This window comes from Microcaecilia unicolor, chromosome 10 (assembly GCF_901765095.1).
Source record: "Microcaecilia unicolor chromosome 10, aMicUni1.1, whole genome shotgun sequence".
Taxonomy (NCBI): domain Eukaryota; kingdom Metazoa; phylum Chordata; class Amphibia; order Gymnophiona; family Siphonopidae; genus Microcaecilia; species Microcaecilia unicolor.
In genome coordinates, this window is record NC_044040.1 from 55,290,192 (window position 1) to 55,310,057 (window position 19,866).

Below are 19,866 nucleotides of genomic sequence, written 5' to 3' on the forward strand. Positions count from 1 at the left end.
GCTGCATGGCTTGCATGTCCAGGCATCCTATGGGCTATTTCCAGGAAATACTAATGACAGGCAGAAAGAGCTGTGCAGTGGCCAAGTAGGTTGACTCTGCCTATGTATTCCTTTCACCCAGAATAACTTGCATTCTTTCCTTGAGCATCAGAGTTAAATGTTATTATGATAGGGCAGGGAATTAAGGTTGGAATATTAGTGAAAATTGAGTACATAACGCAGTTACAGTACACGAGGCTCTGCCGCCAGAGGCACTGCTCTTTAGGGAATTAGAAAAGCCCTCGAATGGCACCTGAAGATTTCCATATGGAAAGAATGTCTAAAGGGGCAGGAAAAAGTGGCCTTAGGGTGCCCTTACAAGGGTCTTTCCCACGCGCTACAGCCTCTTTTTGCCGTAGCTGGAAAATGGCTCGTTTTCCATTTTAATGGAGTGGAGGAGTGGCCTAGTGGTTAGGGTGGTGGACTTTGGTCCTGGGGAACTGAGAAACTGCGTTTGATTCCCACTTCAGGAACAGGCAGCTCCTTGCGACTCTGGGCAAGTCACTTAACCCTCCATTGCCCCAGGTACAAATAAGTACCTGTATACAATATGTAAGCCGCATTGAGCCTGCCATGAGTGGGAAAGCGCGGGGTACAAATGTAACAAAAACAAAATGGCCATGTGTTAATGTTATTCCACTAATAAATCAAAGAGAACAGTGGTAGAACAAACCAAAATCTCAATACATGAAATCCACCATAGTAATTAGACAACCATCTCAAAAATCTCCATTAACATTCATTATTGGTTCTTATTAATCAAATTACATGGGGTAAAAAAAGCCTCAGAAATAGGGGTAGCCATTAATACTCTACGCTCTCCATTCTTCAATCATAGGCAGGAAAATCTCCCCTTATTTTCATAAATTCAAAACTTTATTCATGTTGCCATTAGCACGTGAGCCCTTACGGCTATCTAAATTGTAGGTTGTATTTATTTGCTCACCTTTTCAGTAGTAGCTCAAGGTGAGTTACATTCAGGAATACCTACAACAGCCTGCAATCTGAATACTAATCACATATTTGTTGAGCCCATAACAATGCTTAATCAAAACCACTGTTCCTTCCGAGGACCACTGAGATAGATACATTAGATTATCTCCCCATGTACTATGCAACAGATACAATAGAAGTCATAGCAAGACCTGAAAGTGTTTATTAGTATGATCCACCTGAAATTGCTATTACCCGCATACCTATACTTCATGGGATTTTGTAGATGAACTCATGGTTTTGTTCCAATCATAAAACCTCTCTCACTACAGGTTTGAGTACGCCTCAAGAGGGGTAACATCAAGATTAAGCCCAAGGGTTTGGGTAATATAAAGGAAATTCCATATGCCCAAAAATATACCACCTACGAATGAAGTTTTCTGTCTGGCATAATATCTGCTAGCAATGCATAAGAGCAAAACTCCCCCTCTCGTTTGATAGCTTGCCACCTTCTGGAATGGATGATGACGAGCTTGACGAGCTTTGTGTCACCCCTCTCCAGAGGGGGTGACAAGTGGGGAATGTATAATTATACTACAGCAAGAGGCCCTCACTGGATGCCCACCGGAAGGGTGGAAGGCCAGATTTTAGGACTCAGGCTGTAAAAATACCAGCTAGGTTTAAAAATCTATGACTGGCTGAGCAAGGACTTGCATTTCCTGTAAGTTAATATGTGTCCCCGCTTGGGATCCATCCACTGGAATAGTGGTGGGTCAATTTACATACCTTAAACAGCCTAAACTGCTAAAAAGTACTGAAATGATTTAATATTTGAGAATCTGCAAAAAGCAGGTCTGAACAATGAGTCCTGCCACAAATTGGTACAATTTTTAATTCAAATATAGCACCTGTAATGAAAGATCAGATGAATAAAATGGAGCTTATTAGTTTTGGTATACAATGATACAGAGGTAATACAGAGTTCATGAGAAGGTATGAAAAGTATGAAAAGTATTGCAGCCGGAAGATGTGAAACTGTTATCTCAACGCTTCCCAAAACATGTTGATAATTAGCAGTAGCTGAGAACGGAAGGAGGTGGGCACATCAGATAGCAGATCGCATGGGAAAGTATGATCTCAGAAAGTGAGAAAGATTAGGAGCAAGGTTTCTCACCATTCACTTCTATGGAGAGGTTTGTGTATAAAAGAGGGGAGATTTTGGCTTAGTTTGAGAGTCTTCTCCAAAGCTTCTGTCAGACGGCGAAGCCCTGTGCGGATGAAACCAGAATCTGATGTCTGTATTTGTATCAACTTGAAGACCTGTGTTTGGGTAAGAAATAAAATGTACCTATCTATCTAAACCTATCTCTGTCTCTATTTTTATTGATTCTATCTTCTCTTTACCTAACATTTAGCCTACAAGGTAGATCACATACAAGTGACACTCAGTTTTGGACAGAAAGCAGTAGTTATGGGAATTAGTTTTCAATTACGGCTCCTAATGCCACCCCCTTGTGATTGGGTGACAATGGAGGTCAGAGAAACTATACAGAACCTGATATATGAAATAAGTACCTTTAGTCCCCCGTGTGACGGAGTCAGAAAGAGGTCTATAAGGGGGGGGATTTAAAACACTATCTCCATGTTAATTGTAAGTAGCATTCCCCACCCATTCCACACCCCTTTCTTGTTAGCTGTTTAATGCAGGAATGACTGTGCACCATCCAGATGCCATGATAACTGTTTAACATGGAAAATACCCTGTGCTAACAGATATCACCTGTTTAGGAAACAGGAAGTGTGGAACCTGCTCACACTTGCACATTCCCCTGAACTATCACAAAATTATTTTTTTCCTTTGATTTTTCAAAAATTGGTGCTACAGCATACAAAAGGCACTCCTGAACGTGCCGGTTATGATAAAGCACTTCTGAATGTATGAATCACCTATAAAAATAAAAGGAACAGAAACTGCCTGCTCTTTGTTTGAAATCCACTTTCAAATCCTGACCCTGAAAAAGTGGTGCAATCTCTTCACTAGAACAGGTCACACAGATTAGATAAACTTATTTTAAAAAGTAGATTTAAAATCACCCTACAGGGAAAGGCTGCTGACCTCAACATAAAAACCTATTCTCAAAATGTTATTAGCTGTTAAAACCTGAAGTAAAAGAGACAAATATCTTGTTTACAAATACAATATAGCGTTCTTGAAGGGGACCGATGTCGATTTATTAGAGGCACAAGAAAGCATCAGCATTACTATTATTTTCCTAGAAAGAGGACTGAACTTAACAGAAGTACAAGGAATTGGAGATTTCATGTTTTTAGAGTGCTAATTTGGAGGGGACAAGTTATTCATGAGCTGCACGTTACGATAAAGTGCAATTCAAAATGTCAGTTATTTAGGGGGCCCTTTTACTAAGCTGCATTAAGCACACTAAAGTATTCCGCATTAGTTTTACCATCTGCGAGTGCTAAGCACACAATATTTTTATTTATTTATTTTTGTGCGCATGAGGGGGGGGGGGGGGTATGCTGGAGCAGAGAACGGGTGTGGAAGCATAAACCAGCTAGCATGCTGACATCACCGAGTGCTAACTGGTTAATATGGACAACACAGGAGCTAGTAAGAGCTTCAGTGTTTTGTTTTTTATACGTGAAGGCCTAATAACACTCTCTAGTTAACGGAGGAAAGGGATCTCATCATACTGTGGCACGAAAAACAAACAGTTCTTCTTCTCACAGTGAAAAAGTAATCACACATGCCAAAAAACCTCCTAAAAATGTATTTAAAAAATTTTTTTTTTATCTCGCAAACTAGTTTTTAAAAAAATATTTACTAGTACATTCTCTCATTACATATATACTCAGAAGCCCATCTAGTATAATTCCGCAGCGCAAATACAAAAAGGCAGTGTTAATCTAGCAGCCACGGTCTCACAGCACAGAACAGTGTGGTCCCAACAGACCCGTTTCGTGGTAGCTTCTTCAGGAAACCCACTGATGATGGCTGGATTGCTGCTGAAATGGTTGCTCCCCTCTTCATAAAGAGCAAGTCTCATCTGTTTAGTGAAGCGGATCTAAGTGTGTTTGGTTTTTTAACAACCATGCCCTAATGGTAACATTAGGGCATGTCCAAAAATGAAGAAAATAGAAAAAAGGCTATTTTATGGCCGCGTTAGAAGTGGGCTGAGCTCACAGGAAAGACCCACATAAGGGTGACTATGCCCATTTATTAGCATAGCTTAGCAAAAGGGTCCCTTAGTAACCTCTAATGATAACAGATATTTGTTCTATGATCCATTAGAAATATTTGTTGTTTTATTATAAAGATAAAACAAATGTAAAATATTGATTACTAGGGAAAACAAAGTGTGTGTGTGCGGGGGGGGGGGGGGGGAGGATGTAGACACAGTGCTACTACGCTTCTTAATCTAATGTATGTGTAAGTAGGGAAAGCATGCAGAGGGATGGCTTTGTGAATGCTCTCAAAATCTGATTTGTAGATAGGAATGGCAGTTAATGGTCTTGGAAAGTTAGCGATCCCTCAATTCCAGGAAAATTCTCCCTCTTCCATTTCTCATATCCTGCTGTTCCACCACAAGACAAAGGGATGGAGGGAGGGATTTATGTACAACTCCTTTCAAGTTTCCTAACCCCAGTCTCTGTTGAACATGAGAACCATTTGTCGTAAATTTTTCTCATTCTCTCAGAAAACTTATTCCTACTCTGTGGACATGTCTTCCATGATTAACCATGTCAAAAAAGTCAAAATCTCTGAATGTTTTTCCCACTTTTTTTCACCTAATTTTCCAAACCAACTCCAGGGTTTATTTTTTTCTTTTTAAAGAAAAAACACTTGTAATGCTGCCAAATCAGAAATCATATATAAAGTTAATAAATGTAAATTAAAAATAAAATATAAGATGCTACCTTTTTATTGGATAAGCGTTTATGATCTAAAATCTCCTTCCTCAGGTCTGTACAAACCTATGGATCCTCATTATCACCAATGTTTCTGTATAAGCCATGTACTTTTTTTTTTATATGAAATTAGTGATAACAAATAACTATAATATAGGATGAAGGTCTCCAAATCGGTTAGTTTTGTGCATACCATGACAATAATGAACCTCATGCCTAAGCCAGAGTATGTGGAGTATGATCTGTCTCTCAAAATGTCTTGCTAACGCTACCTTATTTGCATCATGCCAAAGACAGCTTCCATATGGAGTTCATAGCCAATTCAGCAAGGTGAGCTTGGAAATTGCTTTTAATTAAGCTTGTGGCATCCAGTACAATGAAAAATATTTCTCTAACTTTCTACGCCATTTTGTCTCTGCATTTCCTGCTGCTTGATCTCTCTCACCACACCATGTGCAGAATAAATCTTATTCAGATCCTTTTTCTCTAATTTGTCTAATCAGAGATCTTATGTTTGCATCAGTTGCTTTTTGCAGCTTTTTCTTTGATATTTCCCCTATTTCTACCATTTTTTGGCAAAAAAACAAAAAGCACCAAGGGCCTCCAAAAAATGGGGACTGAAGTCTTTAATCATATGCTGAAGAAACAGTACTTGAATGGACCCGACACGGTCCCTGTTTTGGTGCACAGCGCCTGCCTCAGGGGTAGCAAGAAACAGCAGACAACATGCGGCAGTATTGTAAAGACAATACAGTTAAGAAGATCAATGAACTGCAACACCGTGTGATCCCCTTCACAATAGAGGACAAAAAAATGCTCTAGTGAGCAAACACGGTCCTTCAGTAGCGGACTCACACAGCGTTGCAGTTCACTGATCTTCTTAACTGTATTAATCCGCAAATGAACCTTTGCTGGAGATGGGAAGGTGGTAGAACTAGAGGACATGAAATGAGATTGAAGGGGGGCAGACTCAAGAAAAATGTCAGGAAGTATTTTTTCACGGAGAGAGTGGTGGATGCTTGGAATGCCCAAGTGGAGGCGGTGGAGATGAAAACGGTAACAGAATTCAAACATACATGGGATAAACATAAAGGAATCCTTTTCAGAAGGAAGGGATCCTCAGAAGCTTAGCGGAGATTGGGTGGCAGAGCTGGTGGTGGGAGGTGGGCTGGCGGTTGGGAGGTGGGGCTAGTGTTGGGCAGACTTCTACGGTCTGTGCCCTGAAAATGGCAGATACAAATCAAGGTAAGGTATACACAAAAAGTAGCACATATGAGTTTATCTTGTTGGGAAGACTGGACGGACCATGCAGGTCTTTTTCTGCCATAATCTACTATGTTACTATGCTACTAGGTGGTAAGGGCTCCTGCGCTGCTAATCAGTTAGCACACAGTGGATGCAGCTGCACTAACCGATTAGCGCTAAAAATATTTTCTATTTTGTAGTGCATGGGTAGCATGCGCCAAAGACAGTACTACTGTGAGATGCCTGAGCGCACCCTGCGGTTGTGGATTTTAATCTGTGGTAAGCACACATTAGTGCTTACCACAGCTTAGTAAAAATAACCTAAAGAGAAAAAAAGAACAAAAGTTTGGATAGAAAGCAAAATTAGAGCTTCCCCAGAGATGATTATCATTTACTCTGATCCTGAAATTCTTCTTTGCTCAATTTAAGAGACATTAAAATTTATAATTGCTATAACACCACTTATTTATGACAGTAGTACTAGATTAACTGGTGTTAACATTTTTATTACAGCATGTAACAGAGACTTGCTTATTTCTTGACTTCCTTTTAAGGTTTATTCCAAAGTTCCATTTTTCTGGTACATTAAATTATTTCTCTAAAGTAGAGACATATCAGGTGGAAGAGTGATGGGCGCCCTAAGCGAATCTATGGTCTTGCATGCTCCCTCAATTAACTTTCAAGCCCCTAGCCTGCAGCCCTGCTCACCCTCTCAAGATTGTGGTAAATAAACTCAACAATCATGATCATCACATGAACATCCAATAAAATTGCAGGTGACAGTGGGGCTGATTTTCAAAGCACTCAGACTTACAAAGTTCCATAGGTTACTATGGGACTCATTTTTTAAACAGAAATATATCCAAAAAGTGGCACAAAGTGGCATTTGGATTTCCCCCCCCCCCCCCCCCCCCCCCCAAAAAAAATGTCCAAATCTCTATTTTCAAAACCCATTTTAAGACATTTCTCTATGCAGTTCATCTGAAATGCATCCAAATCACAAGGGGGCGTGTTGGAATCAGAATTCGGGCGTTCCCAATACTTGGACATTTTTTTCTGCCATAATGGAACAAAGCAAAAACATCCAGGGCTAAAAGTTGGATGTTTTGGGCTAGACCTGTTTTAATAAAAACTAAGTCACAAAAAGGTGTCCCAAAAGACCACTGGAGGGACACCCCCAGTGACCCTCCCTTACTCCCTCAGTGGTCATTGATCCCCTCCCACTCCCAAAAGATGTAAAAGAAACAGCATATACCATGACAGCTTCAGATGTTATGGTCAGTCCTATTAGAGCAGCAAGCAGATCCCTGGAGTAGACTAAAGATCAGTGCAGTGCACTGTAGAAAAGGGAAACCAGGTTCACAACCCATAGGGCCGGTCTTAGCAAGTGCAGGGGGGCCCTGTGCAGACCAATTTGGTGGGGCCCCATCCTAGCCCCGCCCCCACCCTAGCTCCACCCCATCGATAAGATTATTCAATTTTTAGAAAAATTTATGAAATTTCCCAAATAAAGACAAATGAAAAAAACTTGTACAGAAAAACTGATTGAAATAAGCACAATGCTATCATGACCCCCCCCAAAAAAATTATTCAGTTCAAGTCCACTACAATTAGTAGTTCCAATTCTGATAACAAAGGCCCAGATGCACAAAACTTTAACGACCCTTTAACGAAGAAATTTTCAACCATAGCATGCATTAAAGGCCATTTTCCGACGACGCTAGCAGCTAACGAAAACGGAATGCAAACGAGTCACTTCCAATTGAAATGTGAACAATTCACAATGCACTAACCATACCGACGATTGCAACGAATCATTTACCGTGAAGTCAGACCTCTCGTTAAGGCCTGAGCTGTCATACAGACACTGCTCCCCGCTTCTCCCTGCAGCATAAAAATCCAAGCTGGCATGTTTGAAAATAAAAAAAACCCACACAAACACGTGGCTCCCCGCTTCCCCCTGCACAAAATTGGAAAAAACAAAAAAACAAAAAGCAAAAAGGATTGGGAGGGGGCAAAGGAGCTCGTCAGGAGCGTCCTGTATGGACGCCCTTGCCCCCCCGCCCGAAGTCGACGCTGCTCCCCGCTTCCCCCTGTATTAAATAAAAAATCAAAAGAAAACTCCAAACTGTAGCAGCCACGGCCCCCTCCCTTCCTCTCTCTCTATTTCTCCTTCTCCCACACAGCTCCACCTCCTGCCATCCTCCGCCCCCGTGCCCCACCCCCCTGAGGTCGTCGCTGCAGCCCCCCCTCCACCGGACACCCCCTCCACCTTACCGGCCCGCACAGCGCCTCTCACCTCTGTGTGAAGGTGCTGCACGGGCAAGAACAGCTGATTGGCGATCAGTGATGCCTCCTCCGACGTCCCTCAGTTCTTCCTGGGCCCGCCCTCCTCTGACATAAGGAGGGTGGGCCCAGGAAGAACGGAGGGACATCGGAGGAGGCATCACTGATCGCTGATCAGCTGTTCTTGCCCGTGCAGCGCCTTCATACAGAGGTGAGAGGCGCTGCATGGGCCTGTAAGGCGGAGGGGGGAGCGGCAGCGACGACCTCAGGGGGGCAGGGCACGGGGCGGAGGATGGCGGGAGGCGGAGCTGTGTGGGAGAAGGAGAAATAGAGAGAGAGGAAGGGAGAGGGGCCATGGCTGCTACAGTTTGGAGTTTTCTTTTGATTTTTTCTTTAATACAGGGGGAAGCGGGGAGCAGCTTCGACCTCGAGCGGGGTGGGGGGGCAAGGGCGTCCATACAGGACGCTCCTGACGAGCGCCTTTGCCCCCTCCCAATCCTCAGCTTCTTTGACGTTTTTTGGCATGCGCAGAGCAGCCAGCATAAAGCTTGGCTGCTCTGCGCATGTTTTACGGGCACATTAACAACGGGGATTACACTTCTTTAATGCATTTGACTTTCATTTACCGAACCGAACATGTGGGACTTGTTTTTTTTACTGCATTCTTTGTTTTTTCAACTTCGGTAAGGACTTTTACGTTTTTGATTTTTTTTTTTTTACGTATGGTTGATGCATCTGGGCCAAAGAGCCCTCTGTCCCACTTTTCTCCATGATCAGCAGTGATGGTTTGTTTCAGTCCCTGCACCCGGGGCCATCACCACTAAATTAACCAACAACATGCTTTTATATCAAATACCAGGATTTTCCTTTGTCCTACCTCTTGGGCAGGGCTTTCTCTTGGTCTTGGAGTTTACTCCAGTAAGACAAGGGAAGGCAGCCCGCGCTGCAATACCCCAGGCAAGGTGATCCTTGTGTAAAGCAGGCAGAGAGGTGACAGGAAGCAAAGAAACACAATGAATGACCCACACTTCTGCTACACTTACTACTACTACTACTTAACATTTCTAGAGCGCTACTAGGGTTACGCAGCGCTGTACAATTTAACAAAGAGAGACAGTCCCTGCTCAAAGAGCTTACAATCTAATAGACAAGTGAACGGTCGGACACTTACACTGACTGCACTTTGATGTCAGCCCAGCTAGAACAGAAGTGTGGTGTGCAGGCAGAAATAACGTTGCCGCTGGTGATGCTACTCCTTCTGAGAGGTTTCTCACCAGGTAGGCTAAAGCAGCAGGACCCTCACGTCCTCGCAGATTACTATTATTATTACACAGCTGCCAGGAATGGGGAGGGGAGGGGAGGGGACGGCTCGGCTCGGGCTCGCAAGAGCCTATTGCAGTGCATTCAAAACAACAGGATGGCTGATATCAGGCACGGGGCAGCCTGGGCAGGACTCACAGGTTCATTTAACTGCCAGGACCGGGAGGAGAAAGGGGCGCCAAAGCTGGCAAGAGCCTACTGTGTCACACTGTAAGCAAATCAACTGCTGCGAAGCTGGCTGAACAATTTCCCCACGTTCTGTGCGGCGAAATTGATGTCAGAAGCTGGACTGCGTAGCCCAGAAATAGCCCAACGAATAAACTAAACCAAGTGGACATGCAGCAGGCTCACACTCACTCATCTCAAGGAGCAGTCTTCTGGCTGGGTGGGTGGTGGTGGCGGGACTCGGAGCGCCACGGACAGACAGGACTCAGAGTGAGAGTGCTGCGCCTGCACTGGAGCGGGATTGAGCATGGAGGAGGCGGAGTTGAGGCGCGCCGCGTGGGGTCCCTTTAAGCGCGAGGCCCTAAGTGGTCGCACTGCTCGCCTTGCCCTAAGACCGGCCCTGACAACCCACTCTGTTACACATGTGGTGGGAAGTGTCAGCCCTACAAAAACAGCAAAAACCTACTATACCTATATGTAGGTGACACTTTTAGGCATAAGGGCATAGTGGTGTACAGTTAGGTACCGAAGATATTTGGAGGGTTTTGGAGGGCTCATCATACAATATAAGGGAGTAACAGTGAGATGTGTACCTGGGACCTTTTATTTGAAGTCCACTGCAGTGCCCACTAGGGTGCCCCACTGTTCTGCTGGGATGTCTATTAAGAATGCTGTCTCCTCCTACAACCCAATGGCTTGATTTTGTGCGTTTTTCACTTAGACCTTTTTTTTTTTTCCAACAATGATCTAAAAAAAGACAGACATACTGAGCACAAAAACATCTAGCAAATGGCCATTTTTGAAAAAAAAACAAAAACACTTTCAGGTTTGAAAATGGCCATGTTCACTACTGGATTTTTGGACGTTTTCCACAAAACATCCAAAGTCAAATTTAGATGTCATATCAAAAATTCCCCTCTATGTAACTTTGTAAGTATAAGTGCTTTTGATATACGCCTCAGTATGTGCTAAGGTTTCTTTGAGGTTTTTAAAATTTGTTTTTGCTTTTACTGCCATTAGCCTTTCCTGCCCCCAAGAAGCTGCTCCCCTAAGCAACTGCCTAGTCTTGCCTAATGGTTGGGCTGGCCCTCAATACAGATAGAGCTCTGTCTATTCTATCTAGGAATTTAACCCCAAGTATACACTGACATTGCAAACACTGATCACAATTCTCCTAACTCAGGAAACTGGGTTAAAGAATGAATGACCCCAATACAATAAGGAATCTAGTATTTGTATGCTACTCTCAGAGTATGAACTACTGTTGGCAGCTGCCATGATTCAATAAAGCCCATCTACAAGCAATGGCATTAAGTAAGGGGGCAGAGTTTGTAATCATAGCTAGTAATCACAAGCTTTGGTACAAATCTCCTATAGTAAGGTAATTTTATATTATAAACCATCTTGCAGCATCTTAAGAGAAGTGGTAGATAAAAATAATATATAAACTAACCCACCTAAGCACCTCATCTCAGTGGCAGTCCTCGGCCTTTTGAAACTCTGCAATCAAAGGTTAGGCCACCAGGTGTCACTACTTAGCAAGGACTGTAACTCCCTCCTAGCCAGGGCCTATTAAAGTTCTTCAACTCTGGCCAAGCGAACAGAAGACTCAAGTTGGGAATTTATTTAATTTAATTTGAGCACCTATATTCCGCTTAAAGTAGATCAAGGCGGATAACACCACAATCAATTTTACAAACATTTTCATAATTCAAACAAACAGACCTCCCTCTAAAAACAAACATGTAGTCAATCAGTAAATCTCTGTAACAGTAAATACATAAAAAATTTCAAAATAACCAAGTTTTCACAGATTGCCTAAAACTCTCATAATTTGATATAACTCTATTATTCATTGGCAAGGAGTTCCTGAGTTCAGAGCCCTTTCCAACTATAGTTATATCAAAAAAGTTTTTTCAGTCGGAATATAAATTTTGAGGGAATTATCGATCTGACATCTTGAACTGATCTAAGAGTTATTTTCGGCTGGTAAAGATTCACAACTTAAAACTTGATTCTGGCCTTACATGGGAGCCACTTTGTAAGTCTAAGTGCTTTGAAAATACGCCTCAGTGTAGTTGAATTAAGGAGTAACATGCTCAAATCGAGCACCACAACTATCAATTTAGCTGCCACATTTTGAATAATTTGCAATCTTTTCAGTTGTCTGTCTGGGAGTCCTAAATACACAATATTACAATAATCAATAATTGATAATACCATAGATAACTATCCAAAAAAGAGAAGGAACCAAAAAACATTTGATAGGGTGTAACAGTTTCAACTTATTACGTGATTTGCGAATCACACTATTTACTTGTGCAGACATTTTTAAGCCTGAATTTATCGAAATACCTAACAGTTTAATTTCATCACTAATAGAAATCTCCCCACCAGTAAGGTTTGGACTTGAACACAGATCCTTCATATGATAGTACTCCACAATGCCACTCAGTCTGGCCCACTATGCTGCATTTAATGTTGGTTTATTCAAAGACCGCTTTCCTTCTTAGAATCTGTAGCAATTCCATAAATATTTGAACATATCCTAGTTCAAGTATTTTTATTCATTGCTGAAATGGAATTGTTTGCTACTTGTTGAGAGCAAAAAAAATATATATTTTACATGAATTATCCAAATGACATTTATTTTCTAGATGCATAATCTTACTTACGGTAACTGGGGTTCTAGCAGCACAGATACAAACAAGTACACCATTACATCATTCCCACACAAAGTAAATAATTCACCTAGAGTAATTCTTTTCATTTCACTAAATCAAACTAAAAATTCAATATTTTGTGATCTGTCAAAACAAAGCCATGAGCAATGATCCATGAGATTAATGTTATTAGCTACAGAACTTTTGAAACACATCAGCCTACACTATAATATAGGTAAAATGCATTATTCCCACTAGGGAGTTTTTCCCACAAGAATTTTCTAGTTCTATTAAGCTCACAGTGATTTGATATGCCTTTGAGGTGTATTTTCAAAGCACTTAGACTGTCTGTATTTTTTCTTTGAAAATGACTATTTCCTAGATGTTGTTGTGCTTAGAACGTCTATCTTTTTGTAAAACACAAAAAATCAAGACATTGGGTTGTAGGGGGAGCCAGCTTTCCTAGTAGACTGGCCACACTGGCATCCCAGCAGAGCAGTGGGGCAGCCTATGGGGCACTGCAGTGGACTTCACATAAAAAGGTCCTAGGTACACATCTTACCATTACCCTCCTATATTGGGTGATGAGCCCTTCAAAACCCATGAAAACCCTACTATACCCAACTATACACCACTACTAGGTGTCATCATTGATGTTACGTTGAAATCTTCTGCTCAATGTGTTGCTGCGGCTAGGAAAGCAAATAGAATGTTGGGTATTATTAGGAAAGGGATGGAAAACAAAAATGAGGATATTATTATGTCTTTGTATCGCTCCATGGTGCGACCAAACATCGAGTACTGTGTTCAATTCTGGTCGCCGCACCTCAAAAAAGATATAGTGGAATTGGAAAAGGTGCAGAGAAGGGCGACAAAGATGATTCAGGGGATGGGACAACTTCCCTTTGAGGAAAGGCTGAAGAGGCTGGGGCTCTTCAGCTTAGAGAAAAGGCGGCTGAGGGGAGATATGATAGAGGTCTATAAGATAATGAGTGGAATGGAACGAGTTGACGTGCAGCATTTGTTTACGCTTTCCAAAAATACTAGGACAAGGGGGCATGCGATGAAGCTGCAGTGTAGTAAATTTAAAATGAATCGGAGGAAGTTTTTCTTCACTCTACGCATGGTTAGACTCTGGAATTCGTTGCCGGATAAGGTGGTTGGGGTGGTTGGCTTAGCGGAGTTTTAAAAAAGGTTAGACGGCTTCCTGGAGGAAAAGGACATAGAATGTTATTGAATGGACGTAGGAATAATCCACTATTTCTGGGATGGGCGGGATGAAATGCTTGTTCTTTTGGCCACTGTTGGAGACAGGGTGCTGGGCTCGATGTACCCTTGGTCTGTCCCAGCATGGCGATGCTTATGTCTTAGGTGTCACCTATATGAGTACAATAGGTTTTGAGGGGCTGACACGTTCCACCACAAGTGTAATTGTTAAAGTGGATTATGGGACTGGGTCACCTTCTGTACAGTGCACAGCACCCACTACTAAGCTATTCCAGGAACATGCTCGCTGCTTTAATAAGACTGGCCATAACATCTGAAGCTGTCAGAGGCTGCTATGTACTGTTTCATTTACATCTTTGCTGGGTGGGAGAGGGTCAGTGATCACTGAAAGAGTATGGGGGTGTTATTCCTTTATTCCTACAGTGGTCATCTGGTCATTTAGGGCACATTTTTGTGGCTTATTCGTTAATAAAACAGGTCTAGACCAAAAAGTCCAACTTATAGCCCTGGATGTTTTTGTTTTGTTCCATTACGGCAGAAAAATGTCCAAGTGCTAAGAATGCCCAGATCCCACCCTTAACATACCCTTGACATGCTCTCTTGTGATTTAAAACACTTCTAAAATGTCTAAAAACTGGTTTTGAAAATACCAATTAGGACGGTTTTGTGAGAAAAACGTCCAAATGCATATTTAAGCCACTTTTTGGATATTTTTCTCTTTTGAAAATGAGCCCCATAGTAACATTAACATCTGTTCACAGTGGGTCAGCCCAGAGGTAGTTCCACTCATTTCCATGTTTAAAGTCCCCAGTTTGATCCTACAGTTGAGTCTTCTTGTCTCAGGGTCAAGCAAGGGATACTGTGCCAGGATCTGAGGAAGAGGGGAAGAAAGGAGCTATGGTCATTGCTTAAGAGTGCCATTTAGTGGCCAGATTCAGGGCCCATGATTGCAGATTCTAGAACAAGCCCTGGCCCAAGACCAAGGTTGCAATAACTAGACTGGACATGTTGGAGGAGGTGCATAAAATAGGGAAAGAGTTCCAGTGGTTGTGAAATAAGGCTCATGGCATTAGATATGAAGCCTTAGTTCTAACTGACCTTGAAGATCAATGGAGCAGGAAGAAACTGCCTGGTCATAAAATAAAACCCAAGGCAATCAAACAAATAAATACAGTTTCAAAAAAAATGTAAGTAACAGCATCAGAGCAAATTAAGATATTGATTTGAGTGTCATGCTAAGTATGACTGGTGTAGCTGTATCTCCAGCTGCCCTCCCCCAAAATCACAGACAGTGGATATGTTGCAACGGGAGCATCCTTCCTGAAATCTGAGTTGACTGGTCTTCACAAAATAATGGATTTCTAATAGAAAGGCACATGCTCTTTAATGGAGGACCAGTTTAATGTTTACAGCAATGAGCTGAGAACCAAGGAAGTTAAAGAGTTCAAACTCGCAGCCAATCCTTGTGAACTTGGGCAAATCAATTAATCCTCCACTGCCTCAGGTACAAACTTAGGGTCCCTTTTACTAACGGGCGGTAAGCTCCTAATGTGGGTTTAGAGTGGATGAACAGGGTACCGCAAAACATATTATAGCACTGAGTGGTATTTTGCCTGTTTGGACGCAGTAACATAGTAGATGACGGCAGAAAAAGACCTGCACGGTCCATCTAGTCTGCCCAACAAGATAAACTCATATGTGCTACTTCTTGTGTATACCTTATCTTGATTTGTATCTGCCATTTTCAGGACACAGACCGTAGAAGTCTTGCCCAGAACTATCCCCACCACCCAAACACCAGCCCCGCCTCCCAATCTCGGCTAAGCTTCTCAGGATCCATTCCTTCTGCATAGGATTCCTTTATGTTTATCCCACGCATGCTTGAATCCTGCTACCGTTTTCATCTCCACCACCTCCCGCGAGAGGGCATTCCAAGTATCTACCACTCTCTCCGTGAAAAAATAACTTCCTGACATTTTTCTTCAGTCTGCTCCCCTTCACTCTCATATCATGTCCTCTCGTTCTACCACCCTGCCCTCTCCGGAAAAGGTTCGTTTGCGGATTAAAACCTTTCAAATATTTGAACGTCTGTATCATATCACCCGTTTCTCCTTTCCTCCAGAATATACATGTTCAGGTCCGCAAGTCTCTCCGCAAAAGTCTTGTAACGCAAATCCCATACCATTTTTGTAGCTTTTCTTTGCACCGCTTCCATTTTTTTTTTTACATCCTTAGCAAGATACGGCCTCCAGAACTGAACACAATACTCCAGGTGGGGCCTCACCAACGCCATACACTACTTATTTTTTTAACAATATTTTCTCAAGGAGCATCTCATGGGCAGAGAGTGGATGTTCCTCTATTATCCAACTAGCATGTTATGATTAGTGCGCGTTATCTAGATAATGCAGAGTTAACGTGGAAGAATTTAGCACCTCCTAAATGGGAGGCGGTAGGTGCTCCCGTGTGAACTGTTTGCAGGTGATGCACACAAATGACAATAGCGGATGACCTACATTAAAATATTTTTTAAAATTCCCTCGTTAGTGTCCCATTAAATCCAGGTTTAGCGCTTGGGAAAGTCCCATGTAAAAATGCATTAAGCCTAGATTTTGCCACACTTTTATAAACCGGCCTTTTAGATTGTAAACTATCCAGGAGCAATGAAATACCTACTACATCCGATTGTAACTTGCCTTGAATTACTGAAAAGGGCATGAGTTAAATCCAAATTCCTTTATCCCCAGGCAACTGCCTACTCTGTTTATTGGGAATTCTGCCCCTGGTTGTCACATACATATGAACAGTGTAAAAAATGTAAATTAAGACAGATACACTGTTCATATCTATGCAACAAGACACTCTTAATTCTGCATGCCAATAGCATTTCAGATTGCTGGGTTCCTTTACCAACCTCATTACACTTCCGACTGGTTAACACAGCATGAACAGCATCCTGAATTTTAACTTTAAAAGAACAAGACAGATACAGCTGAGTATCAATGACACCCCTCAGAAAACCAAATCAGAGCTAAGAATATTAGGGATCCTAGTGGACAGACATCTGAACCTGGAAAACCATTGTCAAATGGTAATCAAAAAAGCATTTAATATTCTTAGAAAGCTCAGACGAGTACTTCAGTACTTTAGCATAGATAATTTCAGGCTGATGGTACAGTCCTTCGTCCTAGCACAGATTGACTACTGCAATGTGCGTCTGTTGCTCCACATCAGTTACGAAAAGACTGCAAAACGTAGAGGCAAGATTAATCTTCACCAAGTCTAAATTCTAAAGAGCTACCCCACTGTGTATATAGCATTGCACTGGTTACCGGTGGAGGCAAGAGGGATCTTCAAGCTCTGTACAATGATTTATCTGACACTGTATGGAAATTCACCAGAATACTTAAATCAATGGATGTTATTACCTAATCCTAGGAATAGAAGGTTGGCCAGCAATTTCTTGGATCTGTCATTCCCTTCCCCCAAAGGCATCAGATTCAGATCATTACATGCATTGACTTTGCCTTATCTATCTGCAAAATATTGGAATGAGCTACGGATTCAGATAAGGACCATAACTCATTTTGGATCTTTCCGCAAAAAGCCTATCTATTCGAAAGACATGTTTTACAAGATGTACAAACATCAATGATTACCAGTATTTGTTATTTTACATGATATTAGATCCCCCTCTCCCCTTGTTGTAAATTTCACAATGTAACTCTGAAGAATGTACTGCTCTTCTTTTCTTGATGTAAGTCGCATTGAATTCTACATGGGAATATTGGCGACTAATAAGAAATAAAGTAGAACAGTAAGTAAAATCAGTGCTGCTCTCAAGGCAGGCCTTACCATTAGTCTGCCTATGGAGGCATTTTGTGGGGGGGGGGGGGGCTGGCTTTGGTGAGAGACAAACAGGGCAGCTGCCCTAGGCCCCACAGCTCCAGGGGGCCCCGCAGTCCAGGCATCTCTTCCCCTACTCCCCACCACAGTTCGTCTCCTCCTCCCTTCCTGATGTTTAAAAAATGTGTTTCCCCGAAGCTTTCCCTCTCTACCACAATCCACCCCCTCTGATGCAATTTCTTGTTTCCACCTGGGCGGATCGCGGCAGAGAGAGAAGCTTTGGGACAGCCAAAGGCAGCTTGAGAGGATGGCTGCTGCACCAGGGCCCCTCCGAGAAGGGAAATACAAATTTCAAAGAAGACCGCAAGGTAAGGGGAAGGGAGGAGATGGTCTGTGGTGAGAAAGGGGAGATGCCTAGATCGCGTAGTAGCAATGCAGGTGGGGAGGTCGGTGGAGGGGAGATCAGGGCCCCCCTCCTTAATTTCTGCCCTGGGCCCCACAATGGCTAAACCTGACCCTGGGGGTGGGGCAGAAGAAGAGGGGGATTAAAAATAGCAGCTGAAATCAAAGGAAAATAGATCCCGACTGCTACACTAACTGAAAAGAACCATCAATGCATATGTTTACTCCCGGTGAGAGCAAGCAGTTTTCACATAGAAATTTAGGGGCTATTTTACTAAACTGCATTAAGCATTAATGCTCACTTAATGCAGGAAAAAGGATTACTGCAAAATATATTAAAAGCATTTGCAGTAATTTTCCTGTCAGTATGCACTAATTGCATGCAATTTAATTTTTAAAATGTTTTCAGCAGGGGACATGTCATGGGTAGGGAATTGGGCATGAAAGCTTTATCCAGCTAATGCGTTCTGATTAGCACATGCTAACTGGACAACATGGACATAAGATGTTATATTTTTGCAAGTCGAGAACCTGCAAGAGAAAAAAATCCTTAATATACTGTAACGGTAAATCTGGGCTAAGTGCACAGGACTGCGTTAGCAGGCACTAAGCTCAGGTTTTGCAGTGGTTTCATAAAAAGGGTCCCTAACTAGGAGGCCCTTTTACTAAGCAGTGCTAAAAAGTGGCCTGCTCTATTTTTAGTGCATGGATTACCCACGCACTGAAGCCACTTTTAGCGTAGCAGTAAAATAGCCACAATTTCTATTTTCCCATCAATAGCCATGTGCTAATTTCCCAATTAGCACATGGCCATTAGCACATGAGCCCTTACCACCACCTATCTACTAGGCAATAAGGGCTCCCACACTAACCCTGTGCTAATCAGCCAGTGCACAACAATTTACCCAACCTATCCAATCAGTGGAGGGCACGCCTACTCTTTGCCTCCAAACACAACCCCATCACTAAAAAATATTTTATACTTTTTAGCGCAGGATTGGCACGTACCAATCCCAGAAATACTGTGGGACGCCTGAGCACATCCCGTAGTAGTGCCTTTTTAGCGTGCGGTAAGCACGCGGTAGTGCTAACTGCCACTTTGTAAAAGGGCCCCTAGGTAAATTACTTTAAAAAAAATTGATCTTATTGGAAACAATTTTTAAAATGCATTGCTTAGGTGAAAAGTCAACAAAAGATCACTTTAAACCAATTTTATAAGGGCAAAATAAATGCCTATTAGTGCACATGTTTACACCTGCTCCACAGATGATGAAAGTTGTGCATGATGTACCCGAGTGTTGCTTTAAAAAGTACTTGCATACATCCAAAACTCCACCTCTCTGCTCCCTCCCAGGAACGCCTATGCACAATCTGCCAGCTTTTTTGGTGTGTGTAATTTTTCACATGTACACAGTTGCCCAATTTTTTTTTTAATTTCTTTTTATTTTTTGCTATCCAGGGCTTTTTTTCCAGAGGGTACTTGTGGGTACTGAGTACAGGCACCTTTTCCATTGTCTGCTAAAACTGACCCATGGACCCCAACTTTTAATGAAAGAGCTCAGGCTCCAGACACCAATTTTGCCTTGTCATAGATTCTGTGACTGGTTGCAGGGGGCCTGGCTATTGTGGGGTGGGTCCCTGTCCCTCAGTAATCACCCCGCCCCTGAAGGGCAGCCTGGCATTTGAGTACCGGCACCTTTTTTGCTACAAAAAAACATACTGGCTATCCTTAACATTTTCGGGCTATTCTGCTATTGCCTTCATAGCGTCAAAGTAAGAGGAAAAGATGCGCCGGACTATACACCTGTCACTG

General features: G+C 42.4%; 1 protein-coding gene across 1 annotated transcript in view; it reads right to left on the minus strand.

The window, feature by feature from the left end:
* Window positions 1–19,866, minus strand: part of MET (MET proto-oncogene, receptor tyrosine kinase) — a 238,537-nt gene that overhangs the window by 218,357 nt on the left and 314 nt on the right. The window lies entirely within an intron of this gene.